Genomic DNA, 19445 nt, shown 5'->3' on the forward strand with positions numbered 1-19445 from the left:
TTAAAATTTATAATCTTTCTATGATTCTAAAACTTCTAATTTATAGCTTTTACCTAATAATAATAAATAAATAAAAACAACCCTTAATTGAACTATATAAGATTAACATTAAAGAACAGTTTATTTTTAATGTTTGACATATTATAAGGTGATAACATATGTTTCGTCTAATAAATTTATTTTTAAATATTAAAGGTGTATCTTATCAAATAATTGATATATATATATATATATATATATATATATATATATATATATATATATATATATATATAGTTGGTCTTTAAAATAAATAATTGTTATTATATTAAGATTGTCATATTTAAAGTAGGTAGAGAGACATTGTTTCTAGGTATAAACATGTATTGATAGGACTCTAAACACTTTATTCTAAGATAAGATCAAGATTTTTAATGAAGCATTACATCATCTCTATTCAATAATTAAGCATGCCTAAGTAGCTACAATTATATATAAAAGAGAAAAAAAAGAAATCAGAAGAATGGATTCATTTAGTGGAAAGTGTACTTGTTTTATCAATCTAAAGACAAGTCTATTTTATTATGAGTGTGCCATATATGATTTTATATTGTTAGAGATTCATTGTTACTATTTATTTACACTTTCAATTATAGTTATAGAATATGCTTTTTGAAAGAAAAAAATGAAAAAAGAATAGAGCTTTCCCCTAGCTAAGAGGGACATCCTATGATTTCAATTTTGATTCTATAGTTAGATAATTATACATAATATTAATAAACTCTAGGCAATTGTGAAATTGTAAAATATAAAATTAGGTATGTTGGGAATAGTTTATAAATTATCAATTATATTCTTATGTTGTGTGACAACATTTGGTGGATGATTGATTTGGGCATTGATTAATTTAATTAAATGTTGTATTTTTTTTTCCAAAAGGGATGTTTAAGTATATGAGAATAATTAACTTTTTTTTTCTTTATTGTTGTAGGATTTCAAAATATTAGAAAAAAAGTGCTTCCAAATCGAATCTTAAGAGCTATTTTGAATTGATTTGGCCACATTCAAGAAAATTATTATTATTATTATTATTTTGCTACTTATCACTATTCTTCAAATAATTATAACATTTTCCCTAATTCCCATTTTTTAAAGCAATGGGTTTCTATTAGACGTTTTGTTATTTTATTTCTATATTTAAATATTCTCTCTTAACTTACCACTTTTGAAGGTCAATTAATTATTTCCCAAATTATTGGATCTAATCAATAAAAAATGTAATCGTTGTTTATTTAAAAAATTCTAACATATATATACATATAGAGCTAAATATACCAAGGGTAATTATTGAATTGTTGGATTATTAATTTTTCATATTCGAAACTAAATTCGAAATCGTTGTTTCTGTACCTTTTTCAACTATTTTTTGTATAATCCATTTTATTTTCTAGTTTCAAGTTGGAGGGAGGATTTAATTTTGAAACGAAAGAAAAAGAAAAAGAATTTAGTAATGTTCACGAGTAAATATCACTTTCGAAGAGAAAAGTAAGTATGGAAAAAAAATAGAAGCATATAATTAATTAAGAGGGGAACATTATTAGATTGAATAAAAGTAAGAAAAGAGAAAATTGCTAATAAATACTCAACTCTCTTTTTTGTCTTTGGTCCCCCTCATACGTCGTACTTAGGAATTAATACATAGTTTGAAGCTATTAAATGATTGTCCTCTTAACTTTCCTCACTTTAATACAAATAATTAACAATTATTCATTTCTTTTCTAAAAAAACATCCAAACTTAGTCCTCCATACACCTTTCTACACTTGCTAGAAAACAAATTATCTGTTTCAAAAGTAGCCTCTTAATTAATTACATCAGAGTTTGAACTATCAAAATAAGTATTTTATATAAATGAGTGCTTATATTTTAATTAAATATATCTCATGATCTTAGTATATAAGTATATGAAATTTAAATCTTACGACATAAAGCTAGGTATAGAAACAAATTGTAAGTTTCAATTATATTTTTAAACTTTCAAACGTTTAATTAAAGAAGGTAGATTTAAAAATTAAATACAACAATTCTAAGGATAGTCAATGGATAAAAAGGTATGTAATTTTGAACGTTCAATCTTCTTCCAATTTGGGGAAAAAAAAAAGTGATTTTGTGAGAAGTAATTAAACTTAATATTTTTTTAATAAAGAGGAGATAATAATAATAAGAATAAAATAAAAGTGAAAAGAATGATGGTTGGAATATCTTAATCATTAGGCCTTCTATGAGAGCTTCAAATGGTCCAACATGTCGAGTTGAGAAAGCCACATGCTAGCTTTGGCTTTGGATAATATTAGAGACTTTAGTGTTTGTGATGTGAATGTGTGTGTATATATATGTATACCAAGCTTTACTAAAATATCGTTTTTGAGTATTATTTGTTCAATTTATATACTATTTGTATTTTAAAAATAGGTTAAAGTTAGTCTCTACTTAGCTTGTTTAGTATTGATTATATTATTTTTAAAAAGAAATTGCACCAAATAGTACAATTTAATAGCTTATATCAATTGATAGCACATTTCTTAAATCAAAAGCTATCCTTGATAGCATCTATCAGTGATAGCAAATTATAATAACTATAAATTGCTATTTGCTATAACTGATAGTAACTATCCATTATAGTTTTCAATTTGAAAAATATTGAAAGAAATCATTCATAATGGTAACAAATAGAATGTTATATCATTGTTAGTAGTTATCATTGCTAACAACTGACAACAACTATAAGTGATATTCACTTATTGTAACTATATCATTTATAGCTTTTCAACGTAAGAAAATTAAAAAAAAAATGTTTTTCAATTTGAAAGCTATTAATCATAACATCATCTATTAGTGATAATAACTATCTTTGGTAACAACTTTCAGTGATGGTATCTACCATTGATAGTTGTTATTAATGATGTTTTTAATTTGAGATATTCAAGAAGAAGCACTCACAATAGTGGCAACACGTGAATATTTTAATCTTTTGCTATTTTTTTTATTTTTTTTGTGTTACATATGTTCTATCATTTTGCTATATATTCTATTATTTTAGATTTTTTTTTTGTTTTTTTTTTTTTGCAACTGACCTTTTTTAAAATCTTTTTACTGCTAATAGATTCTATTAACATATTTGTCACATACTATACTTTTTCACATGAAAATTAACATTATTATCTAGTCAATTTTAATAAATTTTTTTAATAAAAACTAAATTTAAAATTGATTAAAAATAATGACTAAATTTTAAAATTTTAAAATATAGTAAAATAAAATTGAATAAACATGAAAGTTATACGAACAAAAATAACATTTTAATATCTATACATATAATAAAAGTTCCGTTATTGAAACTTTGTGGATGGATTTTGGTGTCCAATAATATATCAATCCATAAACTTAAAAAAGTTATTAAAACCAAAACAATTATATTTATTTCCAATATATATAGGTTTTTAAATGTTCAATTTAGGGTCTAATATATACATATCATTGTTCAAGTTTAACATTTTATAAACTTCACAAACATATTAGATAGAAATTTAATTAAACTCCTCAAGTCAAGTAACTATTGAAGATATAATTAAAATTTGAGAAATTTATTAAATATAATGTTTTCAAAGCTTGAAAACCTACAAGACACAATTTTTTTTTTATAAAAAAACCAATATGACAATTTATAAATATTCACGTTCATATAAAATAAATGAAACACTCTCATACAAAGAAAATATAAGAATAAAGCAGCTAGAGAAACATCACATTATTAATTACTTAAATTTCAAATGTGGTACGTAATGCAAATTGTAGCCATGAAGATAAAGGGTTGATTTACTATATACTTTGTAGCATATGAAGTTGATGGTTTCCTACCATATTGTTGACAATATTAATTTCCACACGATATGTTGGCCTCTTAAGTTACAAAGTTTAACTAATTACCTAAGGATGAATGTAACCAAAAACCTTCTTACCATATCACTTAAATGTTATAATAAATATAGTGGGTTGGAATATGTTTTTAGTCCTTGTCTTTGACCATATGCCAATCTAGTTTCAATCTTTTAAATTATTTAGCTTTAGTTCATGTATTTTTAATATATATTAAATTTAGTTCTTAAATTTTTTTCTCTGAAATTGAATAAACTAACTAGCAATAAGTTAAATAAGTTAACTATGTGTGATTTAGGTTTTAAATGTTTTAGAAGTATAAAGATTCCAATTATTGGACTATTGTTTTAGTTTAAATAGTAATATACTTCTTTTTTTTTTTTTTTTTATAAATATAAGAACTTTCAAGAACCGTTAAATTTTCTTTTTCGCTTTTGAATACAATCGAGCTAGAGTAGGAGGATTCAACCATATAATACATGTGTGGTTACTAGCACACACTCACATGGCAATGACAATTGAGTTAGGTTGATTTTTGACTTGTTGTAGTACTATTGAGCCTTTCTATGATAAATAAAATAAATCATATTTTGTATTTGGTTTGATTTTATTAATGAAGCATATCTCTATTAGTTGTCAAATCCATATATGTAATAATAAATTACAAAATAAGTTTGTGTTTATTTGAATTTAAATTTTTTATATCTAATATATCATTTGAACTTTTGAAGCTTAAGAATCGAGTTAAACTCCAAACTTTAAAATGCAGAATTTGTAAAAGTATTTAAATTCTTGGAAAATAATATTTTTTTTAAGAAAAGGAAAATCCTCCAAAGTTATAATCCTTTGCAAATAATATACCAATAATACTTTAGAAAGAAAGAAAAAACAACTTGAAGTTGAGATTTTATAAATAATCTTTTGAGATAAGTTTACAGTGAAATTACTTCAATTTAAGCAAAACATCTCAAATTACAAAAACCTAATAACATATCATATACTAAAATTAAAAGATCAAAATGTAAGTCATAAGATTTGGTACATCAAAATTGATTTGCAACTGTCCCATCAAAATCTAACATAATAAAAATAATACAAATAAAAATAAAAAAGAAAAGAAAAATTCTTCCATAATATTAATTTAGAATGAGAATAATGGTTGGCCTCATCATAAAATGAAAAGCCAACCATACATATTATTATTATTCTGATTATTACTCCAGTTTTCTTAATTTTTGATCCTCGTAAAGCTTACGTAAGCATGACGAATAATAAAGCAAATGAAAAAGAAATGGAATGTTAAAATGAAAAAATAATAATAATTAAAATTAGCTGAAAATATTGGTAGTGGAGAAAGAAAGAGGAAACTTGTAGGTATTTTTTTTTCCTTCTAATTTGTCCAAAAGCCATTTTTAGGTTTTTATTTATACCCATTATTTTTTATTATAAATAATAAAGTGAATTAAGTGTGCCTTTTTTAGGCAATTTCTTCTATTTTCATAGTATTTAATCACACATACATACTCTCATTTTTTAGAATCTTTATGATTATTGATGGCTAAAAGGGAATCTTTATGATTATTGTCTTCTTTAATGTAGGGACAAAGAAAAACGAGGGAGAAAATTTTACTTTTTTCTTTAAAAAAAATTGAAATGATTTAATTACAAACTCATTTATCGAATTAAATCAATAAAATTTAAAGGTATAATTCTGATAAGTTGCTTCCATTCACATTGTTTCACGTCCCAACCAAGTAAGCTAAAGGTAAAATATACAATTTTCTTTTTACATATTTACATTTATTTTTATCTAATTAACTATTTATAAACAACAAATCTATATAACTATATTAAATAATAAATACTTTAAGGTTTAAAGTTTAGAATATAAAAAGTGAGACTAAATAACTTGAAATTTAACGTGGTAAAAAATTAGAAAATCTATACCTATGGATAATTCTATAGCCTAATAACAAGTAATATGAGTATGGTTTTTTCCCTTTTTATAAGTAAAATGATGTATTATTCTATACTAAATTTCAAATAATTACTATAATTTTTTTAAAAAAGAAATTCATATCTTTACACAGTTACAATATTGGGGCTGAACATATTTTTCTAAACACGCTGTAATTTGATCCCAATAATATTTCTTCCTAATGATTATAGATGCCTCTTTCTCTTCCAATATCTTACTTCTCTCTTCTCCATGTAGATCTTAATAAAGTATAGTTAAACATAGTTTAGTATTATCTAAATTATATATGATTTAAGAAATGGAAAAAGAATTCTAGAGATTTGAATATCCGACAGAAGCATTATAGTAATTAAAGATTTTGTTTAAGTCTAAAACATTGAATAGATACTTTGTTGCGTTTCCCCATTGATTCTTTTCTTTTCTTTTCTGTAAATACTCTTTCGCCCTTTCTATTCCCACTCACTCGACGATTTGTTTTCTACAACATTTTTTAATCATCTTGAATTTCTTATTTGGACTCAATAACCTTTGTTTTAAAATAAAAATCATATCAAATAAGGATATGTTTGAGACTCGTTCTAGATCGAATATTTCAAATCATTTTTCTCATATTCTCTTTAAAATATCCCTTTTCATGAAATAAAATTTTCATTCAAAAATGTAAATTTAAAAATTTAATTAATTTTGAGTGAACTAAATGGTTAGTTTGAAATTGTTTTAAAACTGCAAAATGTGATTTTAATAATACTAAAATTACTCTCACATTTATACCGTTTATCAACCGTTCAAATCTCACATTTCTACTTATCCTAATAATAAATAAAAAATAACTTAACCGGTTTAGTTTTCTATTTTTAAAATTTATGTTTGTTCTTTGTTTGTTTGTATTTCTTTTTTTCTAATTTTCAAATTACTTGTTAAACATTCGAAAATCAAAATTTTAAAAAGGAAAATGAAGTCTTAAAAATTAAAATAGTATTGTGAAAGATTGGGCAGATGCATAATATTAATTAACATGTGATGTGTATTCAGTTAAAATTTTAATCTCTGACTTTATTTTCTTTAAAAAACAAAGTATGGTTTCAGTTTGATAAAACTAAAAACTTAAATGTGAAGTTAACTAATTGAGTTAATATGGAAATTTTATAATGGCTTATAAATTGAATATTTTAAAGTGAAATAGTGGCCAACACAAGCAACTATGATTCTTTATGTTTTAAAATACGTTTACATATCTTTAAACATTGATTAACAAAATACCATAAGTTTTTTTTTCATACTTCTTGTGATTGGCTTAAAATATATTTTTCTTTACCATTTTAAAATTACATTAAATCTACACTTTGAAATGCCAAGTTTTTCGTACACATTTAGGTTCAGTTTCATATCGCTAAATTTTCTTTTAGATTTTGAAAACTAAACATGTGGACTATCTTCCATCTCTAAATTTAATGTTTTGTAATATTTTTTTTATTAATGCTTTAAAAAATTAAGTCAGATTTTAAAAACAGAGAATAATAGTTTTTTAAAACATTTAATTTATTTATTTGGAGTTTTGCTAAATATTCAATACATATACTGAAGAAAATGCAGATCATTAATATAAGAGAATGATAAAGAAATATACATAATTTTTTAAAATCAAAAACAAAAAATTAAATAATTAACAAATAAGACTTAGATTTAGTTTTTTTTTTCTTCTAAATCAAAATAGGACGATTGTTAAAGTAACATTCAAAATTATCTTTTAGTTAAATAACACGTGAGAGTAGAAAATATTAAATGACTAATTTCTCGATAAAAAAAACGTTAAAGTCTCAATTTTATAGAAATGACGGTTCAAAAAAGTATTGATAAATACTTTGAAAATATCATACAATAACAAAAGTATTAAAGAAAAAATATTTAATTTAGTAAAAATGTATTGCTTACATTATATTAAACATCTTTTTAATTACTTTTTATGTGTTTATGATGATTTTTTGCTACCCAATTGAATGCAAATTGAGGTTGCTATGAGCTGACTAAAATAAAATAAAATGCATAGGAATCAAATGAGAAGTTATACAGAAAGTCTTAAAAGGAGATTATTAATTAGAATGAATCTATTTATGTACATTTATGCTAATTTCAAGAAGGATTTGCCAAAATCTCTGAATTGTCAACAAAAGGATCTCAAGATACATATATTTATTATTTATTATTATTAGATGACGTGTTTGCTTCCTATTCATACACAAGTGATTTACTTAGTTGTTTGCGTCATGCTAAAATAATTTTTAGTGATTTACAATTAATTAGAAATATGTTTGGAATATTTTGAGTGGGTTTGAAAGGTTATATATATATATAATTTAAAATCGTTAAATATGCCATATATTAGTTTAAAAACTTGACAGAAAAGACCAAACAAAAATAATAAAATCAATACACAGTTGCATAGAAAACTCTTAATCTCAAGATTTATATATACATGGTCTATGTTAGAAAGCAGAAACTATAGGTAAATTAAAGTAATACATCATCAAACAATAATAAGAAAAAAAAAATATGAGTAAAGAGAACGAAGTCAAGAAGAAGTTAGCTTGTTCTTTCATTAACGTCTTACTAGTAAGAGAATAGTTAGAACAATGTAGACACATCACATACTTCACATTTTCAATGAAGAAAAGAGACCTAAAAAAAGTTTGAAGACTCACTGTTGAAATGGAGAATAACCTTCTAAAAGTCAAATTCAACCACGATAACTCAAAAAACATGTCTATAATCATTCCAATTCAAATTAAGATTAATTTAATTTAACCTAACACATTTTAAATATAATTCTTATATCATCCAATTTAGCTTTAAATAAAATTAAAACCATGGCTAAAAATTAATTTTAAATATTTCAAAAACCACTTCCAAGATTAGCGTGTAATTAAGTTGATTAGAAATGAAGGAGTGGAAAGATAGAATTGAGAAGATGAGGTGTGAGATTTATGTAATAATGAAAATGATATAATAAAGTTTTTGTGGTGTAAGAGGAAAAAAAATAAAAGGAATTGTAAACATAATAATGGTGGGATTATTTATAAGTAACCCCACAAAGGGAACATTGGGGCCATTGGTGCGTGCAATGCAAATGGCTACCCACGCACGCCCATCGCCATCGCCCTCAACCTCACCCCTTCCAATCCCATGCTTTTAATTTCCACAATTATACTCCCTTTTACTGTTTTACATTTTTCATTCTAAAAACAGTGAATTAATTTTTCATCAACACTAGATTGTATTAAAAATTTTAATGTCATTACTCATTAAGAGCAAAAGATATTTTGTAAGTTTTTTAGAAGAGAGAGCATTATTATAATGATTAATTTCTTGGAATATTAATCATGGTTTGGCTTTGTTGGTTGCATGCAACATATATATATATATATAGGCCCACCTCTCTTGTGATTTTCTCAAACTTTATAATTTTCTTTTTGTAAAACTGGGAACATGGAAGTTCATCTCAACCACCAAAGAAGATTGTACTTCGTGGGAATTGATTTTTGTTTTAATATTGTGGGTGAGACAATTCAAATTTTTCTATTTACTTTAATTAATTAAGTTTTCTTTATTTTTTCACACAAAAATGTCAAATCTTTGATAAAGGACTAGGAATCTATATTATTAATATAGAACTCATATGAAACTATGCATGAAATTTAACAAATCAAAATCTATAAATTGAAATTTGGACTTTTAAGAAGGAGGTTAATTTTGTGACAATTATAGTTTTTTTTTTTTTTGTTATTTCTATTTTTTATCCCTAATTAATTATTTTATTAATCATCTATATTTGGTTATCACTCCTATTTATCTAGCTTTCCATTATCTCTCCTACTTTAAAGTTTCAAGAAATTTATATAAATTGGATTAAAAAGTAAAAAAAAACGAGAGAATTTCATTTATTGTTATTATTTTAGTTATCTCATTTTGAAAATATAGATAAAAATTAGTAATAGTTATTTGGAAAATAGTTTTAAAATAACTTTTCAAATATTGTAAAATAAACCAAAATGGTTATAAAAGTTAACAAAATAGATTATATTCTAACTTTGTCTATAGAAAAAATTATAAAAAATTATAAATTATATTCATAAATATATTTTCAAATATAATATTTAAAAATATAGAAAATTTTAAAATTTTATTCAAATACGTATAAAAGGTTTATCACTAAAGTGATCGATAGTTATTTGAGTATATCAAACTATATAGATAGACAAAATTTTACAATATTTATAGATACAGTCAACCGCATCTTGTCCTTTAAAATAATTTGTTAATTAGATAAAAAGTATTATTAAAAAGCAAACACAAATTTATTTTTTATTTTTGCATAAAAGACAATATTGCAGATATTTTTATAGGTGTAAATGATTAATAAAAAGAAAAACAGAATGGGAGATAAAAGTTCCGAAATGCAAAGTCAAAGTTTTAAAAAGATAAGCACCAAAATTGTTAAGATTAACTACATATATTTATATACATTCAACTTTTGTATTAAAACAGTAATATGAGTAATAATTACATTGAATTGTTGAAGATCGATTCAAAGGGAGGAAAAATAAAGTACAAATATTTCTCACAAATCGTAAAATTCTCGAGCATGAAATTTTGAATTTTGTATTTGTTCCTTTCAGACATTAGGATGCATTGAACCGATTATAAAAATTTATAATAAGCTTTTTTTTCTATTATTGTAACATAACAATCTTATATTTATATATATATATATATAAGTTTTGGTTCAAAAAAAAAATTTCTTCTAAATTTTTACTTTTGGTTGATGTCGTTAAAATACTATTAACATTTTTAATGCATGACTTAGTATATTTGAATTCCTTAAATTGATAACATAATCAATAAATTTAGTTAATTTATTATATAAATTTTTGATATCACGCAACACATTTATCCAATAAACAAAGAAAAAATATTTTTTTTTTTAAACACAAGTCTCTCCCATGGCCTTTTATGGAAGATGAAGTGAGTTTTTTTTTCCTTATAAAATATCAATTTATTCTATAGCATCTAATTTAAAACTAAAATCCTAAGAAAAAGAAGCAATTGTCTTACTTTACAGTTTAATTGATAATCCAAACGTTGAAATCACCTATCATTTTATTAAAGAGTTAACGAAATTTTAAAGATGGGATCACAAACGGTTTTAAAATTTGAACAAAATCAAAATAAAATGAGATATAAAATTTAGGAACAAACCGCAAGCAGATCCTAAGCTTACTACAGAAGTTGACCTTCTGTTACATTCAGATTGCACGAGTTGCAAGAATTTGACTAAGAGAAGATAACTATTTAAATTTTAAAAAAAAAGTAACATTCAAAATTAAATTATTATAGTTTAATTAGTATCTTGGGTTTATAAAGATCCCAATAGAACCTGGGCTTGTTTATGAGCATTATTTTATTAAACCATGAACACCATTTATGATATTTTATGAAATCATAACGACTAATTTTTTATTTTTAAAATTATATAGATTAGTTTTTAGTTCTCTTTAGCCTTATGAGATTGAAGTTGTAATTTAACCTCAGAAATATCACCAAACCTTGTCCTTTGTTAGAAAAAAGTTATTATTTTTCAGAAGTTGCTTTGAAAACCAAGGCTTGAAATGGTGTGGAATCATCTAAAAGGTTGGGGGTGATCTGAATTTTGGATCTTCGTCACCACCACATAGTAAGAGACTTGACTTTTGTAAGAAATTAAAATTTAAAAGAATTTATCTTTTCTATTATACTCAGGGTTGAATCGATTGATATAAGATTTTAGTTTTAGAAACTGTATAGTAAAATGGTTTTTTTTTTCCTGCTATTATATATGGTGAATTAGCTATGAAAATATAATAAAATCTTACAAACCCGAATTTAATAACTTATTGTTCCTTCGTTTGTAGCCATGTGGGGTCTTACCCATTTCTTTATTTGTATCAACTAAAAAAATTTGAATAAAATATATATTTTATTATTATTATTATTATTATTATTTGGATTCTAAATTATAAAAGAAAAAAGAAAAAAAAGGTGGAGACTTTTTTTAATATTACCACATCTGCAAGTGTAATGTTATTCAGTAAGCAATTCAACTGATTGCTGGTTGCTTGTCAACAATGGAGGCTTTTCTCTGTGTTGAGTTAATTTAAATGTCTTCTTGTATTCATTAAAGACAAAAGAAAATAAAATAAAAAGTAATAAATAATTTAAAATGTAAGTTATAAAATTAGGGATAATATAAATGTAAAGTTATTAGAGACACACTACCTAGCTAAGTGGAGGCTATGATTATATTATTATGTAGATCAACATTTAACTAATTGTTTATGTGTTAACAGAAAACTGTCTTCATTTCATTAATTTGTTTTTTTAGAATCAGTTTGAGTTGGGGTGCATGAGTTGTTTAATCATAATCATTAATTATATTTTGAATGTTATGGTTCAATAACAATAAAAAGAACACTAAATCAAATCATTTTATCTGGTTGAATATGCAAATCACTGAGAATTGATTTTGAAGGAAAATTAGAGTAAAAAAGTGTTTATTTGATTAATTAAAATGGTTAGGTAAGAAAAACATATTGTGCTGAATGTCGTTTAACTAATTAATATTTAAAAAATTGTGAAAGTGAATCTAGTTCAATAAAAATTTGAAAATTTAATATTTGTGTGAACGTATAACTCAACGAATTAAGAGATATATTCCTTGTTAAAAAGTTAGATAGGTTGAAATCTCTACTTTCACTTCAACTTGTAGTTAGATTTTATGTTTGTTTCGATATATATCAATTATATAATTTCAACACATTTCTCCCATTCCAAATAATTAATTTGGCAAGTAAACATTGTAGGGTAAATGTGTGCTAGAAAACGTTGGTCTAGAGAGCTCCGTGTATCTAGAGAATTTCAATCTTAGACAATTGAATTTAGTCATATTATTGAACCGATTGATATAATAATGCAAATATATATATACACACACAGACATATTAAAAATTATACTGTTTTCCATGTGACTGTGTTCCTCTATGTGACATGAAAATTTAGGGTTTTGGACCCCAAGTTGGTGTTACTGCCCACACCCCCTTTGAATACCCCTCCTCTTAAGCCTCAAAATTTATTGGATGACAGTTATAAACTCTCGAATATAAATATATATCAACTTGGCCTATACATTTATATATTTATATTTAATTTGTGGGTGAGTTCAGAGATCATAAGAAGGCTAAGAAGGCTAATGATACGCTATTTCATTCTCATATTTTTCTTTGTTATTGTTTTAAATCTTATACTTTGTTAAGTCATATTTAATGGGTGTTTTTAATCTTAATTGTAACTATTCATTAAGTTGGTTCAAAATGTAAACGTAATAACGATTAAGAAATTAAAGTAGTCATCGTGTTCTTATTTTATACCCTATTATATATATATACAGGTCATACATTTTCAAGAAAATTCTTCCTAAACGATTATATAACAAAATAATTCTCATACATGGGTCACTAATCACAATCAGCACAACATCAATCCTTCTTCTTATTAAATTCTCTCCTATTTATGTCAATAAATTGATACATTATTATTATATTTTAGCAGAAAAGAATATAATTATGATTGAGGAAAGAAAAAAGAAATGTCCAAGGAAGGGTAATTAAGAAAATATTTTGCCATTATTTTGACAAAAATAAAACCCTAGAAACAGAAAGACCCTACACAAAGAAGCATTAATGGATTAATTTAAGCCAATTTCTTTGGAAAAAGTGTGGAGCTCTTCCCATTTCATGAATACCAATTTTTTTCCTTTCTTTGCCAAATTGCAAACTCCAATGTGATCTGTCTCTCACTTGTCTCCTAAGAGGAGAATATGAGTGTAAAATCCTTGTCCACCACCACAAACCAAACACAAACCCAACCAATGGAAATTAAGAGAAAAAAAAACAAAATTAATTCTCTCTATATTGATTTGCTTTCATTTTGATGGGAAAATACCCATGAATTTATCAATCTTTTCACATCAAGTTGGTAATGGATAGTTAGGAAATAAAAAAATAAATAAAATTTTGTAGATGGGTTTCTAATAATGTTATTACATTGTGTGGCTATGAGTTGTTTACAAAGGGTTTTGGAATCTTTTTGGCTAGTTTCCCATTTGTATAACCCTCTTCCCCTACTTGGTTCCCCCTAGCTTCATTCCTTCTCTAAATAGGGAATAATGTTTATTCAAATTATTTTTTCTTTCTCAAATTTCTACTTTCAAATAATGAATTGTAATTAGGACAAAAAACTATCATATATAAAATTAGAAAATACAAAATCTTGCCATCCCAACTAATGTTGTCTCTTTAAAATAAATTAAATTTACCCTAGTGTTTGAATTTCAAAAATGATGTTAAATAGAATAAATTTCATTTTCTTATAGAATTAGCACATTGTTCACAAAATTCACCAAGCTCAACTAATTGGTGAAATAATATTGAACTCTAACGAATTTTTAAATGGACGTAAAATATATGTATTGAAAAGTGACTCTTGGTCATTCAAATAGTCAAGTTTCTTCTTCAAATTGGTTAATTCAAATAGTCAAGTTTCTTCTTCAAATTGGTTAATAATTGAATGATCCAACACATCTACGTCAAAATAACAAAATTAAACACAAAAATTCATAATATTTGAAAACGTTATAATACTCTTTACGTGAATGAAAACATATATAACAAAAACTTCAAAATTCTAATTAACTTAAGAATATATTCATTTGTTTGGAGAAAGTGAGAATGTGGGGAGGAGGCTAGAAGGCTATAACCCCATTTGTTGGTTTGTGGAATATGAACCCTATATAGCCCCATTTAGAAAGGTTGTGGTCAAATGAAATTGAGACCATTTACAAAGAATGGTCAATTTGTTGATGTAAAATAAGTAGAGATTGGGAGGACCCCAATTCCATAACTAGGCTGAAATTTCAATGGGTTCCACATTGATTTTGAAGACAATGACACTATTTTGGAGCTAAATGCTATTATCATTATTGCATAAATTACCTCAAATATATAACAAGGCTAAATAATTTATATAGAGCCTAGATTTTTGTTGTATAATTTCATTCATTATTTTATTTGTGACAAATTTATGAAGTCATATCAAAAGAGAAAATAGTCGAGAGAATAGCATGAGAACAATTGAGTAATAAGACTAGTGCATGATTAAGTCCGTCTTCATGATATCATTATACCAAAAAGAATATCATAATTTATACATGTAGTCTATATTGTCGGTTTACAGATATCTCCTATTGTAACATATTATTGATGGTTTCAATTGACTTATCGTTGTTTATTATACTAAGCTAGCTATGTTTAACAATTTAGTTCTTAATTTTTTAACTTTGAAATGTCCATTTTAGTTTCTAATATCCATTTTTAATTTGTGAGTTAATTTCAAAAATTAACTATATTTCTATTTTAACAAATTAATAGCACAGCTTCTAAGTGTGTGCTATATACAGTATGTTTATATGAGCATGCATTCAAACTAAAGTACAATGATGTTAAAGGGATGACAATGCAGATGTAAGTTAGAAACGTAATTACATAGTAAAAGATATAAATGATTGTTTTTTTTTTCTTTTGTGGTTTTGAAACTAAGTAGAACTTTTGAAAGTTTGTTATCGACCAAGATAGAACAAAGGTGAAGATTTAATTAGAGACCAAAATATATATTTTGAAAAATGTACCAAAGTATATAAAAGTCTAGAGATTAAAGGAGATTTAAACCTTTCACTACGAAGTTTGTATTTTCTGAAGTTGAAATATATTGAAGGTTGTTTCAAACAACATCCAAAGTCATGAGTGAGCCCAAGTCCAAAGGAAGTGAGGAGACAACATAGAAAACTATACATTCCAAAAGGAAAGAGTCAAAAACCTAAAGTTTCAAACCGACGATATGAGCTCAAGAAATCTACTAATAACAAAATAACTAAGTTGAGTCTGGTTCTTTAGCACCCTACAAACTTAAGAGTTACAACTACTCTAACATCTCTTAGTAACCATAAACTAGTATTTGAGGAAAGACATTATAAATAAGTGATCTTCTAATTAAAGAGATCTTTGACTTTACTCTTTATACTTAGCTGAACTATTCATTCTCTATAATAAATTAGATGTTAAATTGTAGTTAGTGTGACATCACACATTACAAGTAACATTTACGTAGCTCAACTTGGCATGTAAAACTAAATTGAAGAACTAGGTCCATAGACAACTCACCAAAGTCCTCTCCAACAATAACAAACATGCACCAAATTTCCTTGGCAGCAAAATATATATATTCAAACGATCTCAGCACCTATGCTATATGACATTATAACTACACATATGAAGTCAATTGTATAAGGCAACATAACCATATTTTTCATTTTATAGTTAAAAGAATGTATTTCCTTTGAGACTATTATTGGAAGTACAGAAACTTAAAAAGAAAATGATGAATTGTATTTATTTATTTAGTGGATATTATCTGTTAGCTGTGGAGTGTATACCCCATGTACTGCACTAGGTCCCATGCATAGGTAAAACTACGAACACAACCCCCTGAAAGCTAAGACATTAGCACTTAGAACGACAATGTTTACAACGTAATTGCGATTGGAAAAGAGGGGCGTTTTGGGGAAGGAAAATAAGGTTATTGTGACAAAGCATTTAATGAGGGGATTGAATAAGTTGAAGTGATTATAGGGGATGGGCAAGAGAAGAGAAGAGCGAATAGATAGATAATAATAGATGAATCAAAATTGAATTTTGGAGGAATTCGGAGACAAACATTCTAATTGAGGGACCCTCGTGCTTGTCACGTGCTTGTAGTCCTATAGACCAAAAAGACAGCTGCCCCAACAAACCCCTCCCTTATGGCCTCATCCCTCTGCCACCTCATCCCTCTACTGTTTCTCCACGTGGCATTCCTTCCCCTTTTAGGATGTCCACTCTAAAGTCTAACCCATGCTTCTTCACCCTCTTTCTTTTTTTCTTTTAATAAAGCACTATAGCCTTATATGTAGTAGATATGAACGGTTATTTATATTAGGGTTTCATTTTTCACACCATTTCAAAATTTCCAATCTTACGGTTAAATTTTCTCATTTAACCGATTGGAATTTTTGAAATTGTGTTTATGTAATTAAAAAAAGTTTAATTGTATTTTATGTTATTATTATAGTCTTGTAGAGTCATTATCTATAATATTCCTAAGAAGTTGTGAGAATTTATTCATTTTTTATAGAGTAAAGACATCCATTATTTGACTAATTTTTTGTTTTTTTCAAATCTTCTTTTAAAAAGTAATTCTCGTCAAAGAAAAGTGATTCTTTTAGTCCAACAAAGTAGAGAAATGAGAATAGAGTTTGAGCAAATCAAGTAATATCGATATCACTTGGGAGAAAAAAAGAAAAGAAAACAAAGTAACGAGCATTCATTACTTTATACTGTAAATCATAAGAGTTCAATTTGTTCCACTTTTCCTCCTCCAATGTTCTTCAACATATACCTTATCTCAATCTCACACACATTCAATTATGTTAATTTTCACATTCTATAAAAAGGGGGAAAAAAGAAAAAGGGAAAGGCAAAAGAAAAGTGAAATAAGAAAACAGCCAGTAGCACTTTTGAAAATGGGGTAAACGCATAGGGCTAATGAACAGAGGTCTCTTTGTTTCATATGGCGATGACTAATCATTTCTCCTTTTCCCTTTCTTCACTAAACACACAGACAAGATGTTCGATGAAATGCCCAAAATGAAATCTCTATATCAAATCCTTCCCCTTTTTCTTCTCTACTTTTTGGCGACAACTAACAACATTGCGTGGGATGAAATATATATATATATTTCTATATTCAAAACCTACATTTCTTTTTCCCTACGTATTAATGCATATAACTTTCGCAGTTACTGTTAAAGTGAAGCAAATGTAATACCTTTTTAAGAATAGAAGGTCGACTTTTTTAAACTGTTCATTTAGTTTTCTTTTTCTTTCTTAGAAATAATTAGTTAAGAGTTAGGTCATTGTTCATTTGCATTTTCGTCCTCCTATTTACTTGTTTTGTTACAATTGCTTTTTGTCTCTTCTTTTCTTTATCTAATTTAATTAGTTAGAATGTCTCTGTATTAGTTATTTGGTACTTGGAATGACTAAGTATGATGTCTCATTCACCACCCGAAATCTAAGTTATATATGCATTTATGTTATTTAAGAGTTTGATTATAGAGTTTAGAAATGTGCACTATATATAGACTCTCTCTAACCCTAAGGCACTCCCACAATATGTATTATTATCTAATGTTTCCTTTCTAATAAAATCTAGTCTCTCTTTTGAGGGATGTAGCTAACTCACTTTTCGTGAATCATACGTAAATAGTCTTTATTAATTTTGTAGTGTTTACATTTTCTGTTTGTCTCTTTGACTGTGTGGATTTCATGACACTAATTAATCATAATTTCAAGGCAACACAACATTTGCCGGTTTCTTAAAACAGTCATAATTAAAGCTGTTAAAAGTGATCCTTTCTTAAAATACAAGAACAAGAAAGAATAAAAACTGAAGCTACACAGAGCAAAATAATTGACATTTTGAAAAATACACAATAATTAATTAACCCAATTGAAATAAAGGTTATAAAAGTATATAAATACCAACATTATGAACAACCCCAACTTGAAACACAAGTGTCCACTTGATAATGACAAACATATATGTTGGTCTATTGAGTGGACGAATATTATTCAATGACTCCAACGACCAAAACAAACTTAAAACCCTAATAGACAGTTTGAAAGTTGGGTTTAGAAAATGGATATCTATTTCAAATAAAAATAAAGTAAAAGATTTTAGGACCAAAATAAAGTTTAAAAAAAAAGCTCACTTTTTGAACTCAAAATATTAAGAAAAGATCATATAAGAAAAAGAAAGAAGAAAAAGTGGGGTTGGCTCCAATATGTTGAAAACCCACTAAAAATTGCCTGCTTAAGAGTGGGTAATGGTTCAAATGCACGAAGGGATTGAAGGGTTTATGGCAGACATGAAGATGAAATTCATAGTGATTGAATCTGTTTGTAAATAAAAGTGCATGAAATTTTTAGAGAGACAGATTCCTCCTTTGCAATATAATCTTAGTCAACATTTTACTTATGCAATCGAAGATTGCCCACAATAATTATGATAATAAAAACTAAAGTGAAAAATACCTTTTCTTTGAGAGTGTATTGGAATTCTAGAGATCTAATTAAAACTTCTTCCATTCTGTAATGATCAGTTTTCTGCTTTTTTTTTTTAGTGCATGAGAATTCATTTGAGGGTTTGTTGGATTTGGAAGAGACTATTGATGTTTATAGATTAACATTTTTTAAATGCTTAAATACATGAAGTATCTATTCAAACACTCAATTGATATTATATATAATATTTGAGATCCGTGAGTGTTCGGACCAACCTGTTTGATCTTACAACATTTGACTATCAAAACT

Source organism: Cucumis sativus, chromosome 4 (genome assembly GCF_000004075.3).
Source record: "Cucumis sativus cultivar 9930 chromosome 4, Cucumber_9930_V3, whole genome shotgun sequence".
In the NCBI taxonomy this organism is placed as follows: Eukaryota; Viridiplantae; Streptophyta; class Magnoliopsida; order Cucurbitales; family Cucurbitaceae; genus Cucumis; species Cucumis sativus.